Below are 3,816 nucleotides of genomic sequence, written 5' to 3'. Positions count from 1 at the left end.
GCAGTGGTGGATCCAGGATTTTCCAAAATAGAGGCCGAAGCCAACGTATGCGCTGGCGACCGGACGCTCATGAGTTCTAGCAATTTAGCTTTTTTTTTTCCTTCTACTTCTCTTTTACATTCTTCCCTCTTTCTTTTCTTTCTTTTCCCCTTTTTCCCATCGCGATCTCGCTCTCTCTATCTCTCTCTCTCTCTCTCTCGCTCTCGCTCTCCCCCTCTCCCTCTCTCTTTCTCTGTTCTCTATTGTCAGACCGCCACAAAAAGGGGAGGGCTGCAGCTGATTCGCCCTTCCCCCTCCCGTTTCGCCACTGATACATACGTTTATGCACGCATTGCGCATAGCTTTCGGTGGAGTTTCCACACCCAATATATTGCCGACCCGTTACTCAGGATACCGATTTTTGTTTCTATACTTTTTAATTTCATTTTGTCTTTCTCTCTCTCTCTCTTTTTTTTAAATTTTTTTTTAGGCCATCGATTCGGCCCGATTTGGATCCACCACTGATTTATACGTTTGCGATCTGAAAACTAAGGATAGCGCGTATTTTTTCTTCTCCTTTATACTCTTCTTTTTTTTCCCCTTCTTTATTTTTGTAGCACCCCCCCCCCCCCTCTCCGTGTCTCCTCTTTCTTCCGTCGCTCTCTCTTTTCCCCTATTTCGCCACTGAGTAGTATTGCTATAGTAGTATAGTAGTGGTAGTAGTGGTGGTGGTAGTCGTAGTATATGTAGTAGATAACTACTACGACGATGGCGAATGTCGATATGCAAGAATCAAAGGCGTTGATCCTAAGCCTTACCTGTAGTAATGTCAATCTGAGGTGGATCAGTCAAATAAAGCCAGGCATGTACTCGACCCTTGGTTCGTCCGAACACGTCACGGGCAACGCAGGTGTACTTCCCTTCATTTTCCTCCCTTATATTTGTTAGATAGAGGTGTCCTCCGCGCTGCCAGATAAAAGAATCATGTAAATAGAACCACTTGAATCTATGGAAATGCATTTTATGTATATCCTAACTGAATTCATGAGAGGAAGGAGGTCCAAGTCCATTTATAACATTAGTTCAGATTAGTTAAAAGGAAAAAGAAGAATGTGTTTACCTTCACAGAATCAGTAATAAACTGAAATATATTGTTTAATTTGTAAACATGAAAACATTTTATCGTTAACTTAATATACATAATTAGATTTTCTCTTGACAACGGAAAATTGTGATGGACTTCAACTTTTTTTCCTCTCATTTCTTTCAAAAGCTTTCTGGTTAACGGGGGACAATACACCAAATATCCTTCAAATACTTCCAACTTCCTGACTGATTAATAGAAAGTCACTGTTTGTGCAGAATCATGGTATTCGCAGAAGCTTTCAGTTTTGATAATATGCCTTTTATACAAGAAACAAATAATAAGAAAAATAATAGAACAGCTCTTATATATCGCATTAGACCTTTGAAAGGGTCTCACCAGCTTATGAAAAAGTTTTAAAAAAGAGATGAAACAATTAGAAGAACACTTTTCATCAATTAATCTGGCTCATTGACGATATAATTAAAAAAAAAACATTTCTTTGGATAGTAGAACAAATTACATATGACAATTGGCAATCTTCTTTCGTTAGCTAAGTGATATCAACCTTCAAATAAACACATTATCTAACTATTTCTCTAATTTGTCCATATGAGAGCAAGTGTATAACAGGAATTCCATTACGAAAGTGCGACAAAAATGGGTTATTTTTATTATACAAAAGCTATTAAATTCTTGAGACCCCAGTGTGCAACTGCCCTTAATTTAGAAAGTAACTCACAATGAGAAGGTTTCCTTCTACAAGCGTTAGCCCATTCTTCTCCCAGACGACACTCCATGTGTTTTGTTTGGGGGAGCACTGGAACCGATGACCCTCACCGATATTGACATACGCATTCAAGGGAACGATTTCGAAGTAGCTCCGGGGGTTGAAAGCTGTCAGCAATGTAAATGAAAGCAAGGAATGGGATGAAATTAATGAACAGTGGCGTATCTAGACAGTGGCGGATCCAGGGGGGAGGCCCGGGGGCCCGGCCCCCCCCCCCCTTGAGAAAAAAATCATGTAAAATCACGTGATTTTTACGATTTTTGGAGGTTGGGCCCCCCCCCCCTGGCGCTCAAGGGGGGGGGGGGGTGCAAATTGAAATTTTTTTGAGGATCAAGAAAAAAAAAAATGTGCTCACTACCCCCCCCCCCCACGCCCCCCCCCCCCCCCCCCCCCCCCCCCCCCCCCCCCCCCCCCCCCCCACTGAGCGAATTTTTGGCCGGCGCGTTTTTCAAATTTTCGGGAGCAAAAAAAAAAAAAAAAAAAAAAATTGTGCTCTGTACCACCCCCCCCCCCACTGAGCGACTTTTCGGCCGGCGCGATTTTCAAATTTTCGGGAGCAAAAAAAAAAAAAAGTTGGGCCCCCTCCCCTAAGAAATCCTGGATCCGCGCCTGTATCTAGACATTGGCGTCGGGGTTGGGGGAGGGGTTCGGAAAGGGTCCAAAATCAACGATGATCCATGTATTTCAGCAAAATCATCATTTTTCCCTACATTGTTCCGTGTGGATGGGTGGAGTTTCTATTGCGAAGGACGTTATCGTTGTGATTTGTGCAATTTTATGATTTGATGTATGATGTAAAAGTAACTGTAATTATTTGGTTTTCTTCCTAATTTGAAGTTGTTCTGGGGTGACTCTCCCTTTTCTCTTTCAAATGCGTTGTGTGCAGGAGGTAGACATGAGAAACTTTATACCATTCACTTCTTTTTGTATGAACAATAAACTCTTAGTATCTACAAACCAACTTAATGCGTTATCATTCTAAGACAATCTATTCTATCAAGAATGATATTTGAGAAGAAGGAACTTACTTATATTGGCCTCAGATCGCATGCATTCCCTTTCTCCGGAGAATACAGCGCATGCGTAGTGTCCTGCGTGTGGTTCATCGAAGCTTGGAATGAAAAGCTGGTTGGGCTGGTCGACGTAGATACCGTTTACAGCACCTTAGGGCGAATTTGATAGATTTTTTACAGTTTCTAAGTACTATGAAAAGCAAGGATAAACACATATAGCACCTAATCACGCCGCCAAACCGACGCCATACCGACTCTTAATACCTAAAACGACACTTACTTGTCTTTAAAATGTCTGTTATTCATGATAATACATAGCGGTTTGTAATATCTTGTTTCTACGAAATTTACGTTGATTTCATAATGGATACAAAAATTGATCTTCAATCAGTTTCTCACCCGGAACCCTAGAGATGTTAAATAAAATGCTGCACTTAACCACGACACCTTTACATATCTCGTGGGTGTGTGAGGAAAGTGTGTATGTGTGCATAAGAATTGCAAGGTGTAGAATTATCTGGGACTATTCTCGGGATTTCATTGGTCTCCTCCTCTCTCTCTCTTTTGTGGGGGTGTTTTTCCTCTTCATTCTCAAATACACGAACTTACAAAAAAAGTATTTGCAATAATATTTTCGTTGAATTTATTTCTATCTAGTTTATTTCATCGAAACCACACAATGAAAAAAGGTAATATTGACAGATTCAATGCATACTTTTACTATTATTCTGTTTGATTTATTACTTTATTACTTTATTACTATCATGTACAATGCAGGGCTTTCACAGACTTCATTTAGACAGACGACGATTGACTTTTTAATCACTATTTTGAAAGCAAATGAAGTATCCGGATTACCGTTATGTACCATGTTACCAAACCTGATTTTTTTTAAAATCAGTTTTGAGTGGTGTCCCTACCTGAATCCAACCTTTGTCCATCTTTGACCC

This window comes from Strongylocentrotus purpuratus, unplaced genomic scaffold (genome assembly GCF_000002235.5).
Source record: "Strongylocentrotus purpuratus isolate Spur 01 unplaced genomic scaffold, Spur_5.0 spur5_scaffold_6, whole genome shotgun sequence".
Classification (NCBI taxonomy): Eukaryota; Metazoa; Echinodermata; class Echinoidea; order Camarodonta; family Strongylocentrotidae; genus Strongylocentrotus; species Strongylocentrotus purpuratus.
Note: the sequence above shows the minus strand (reverse complement) of the source record.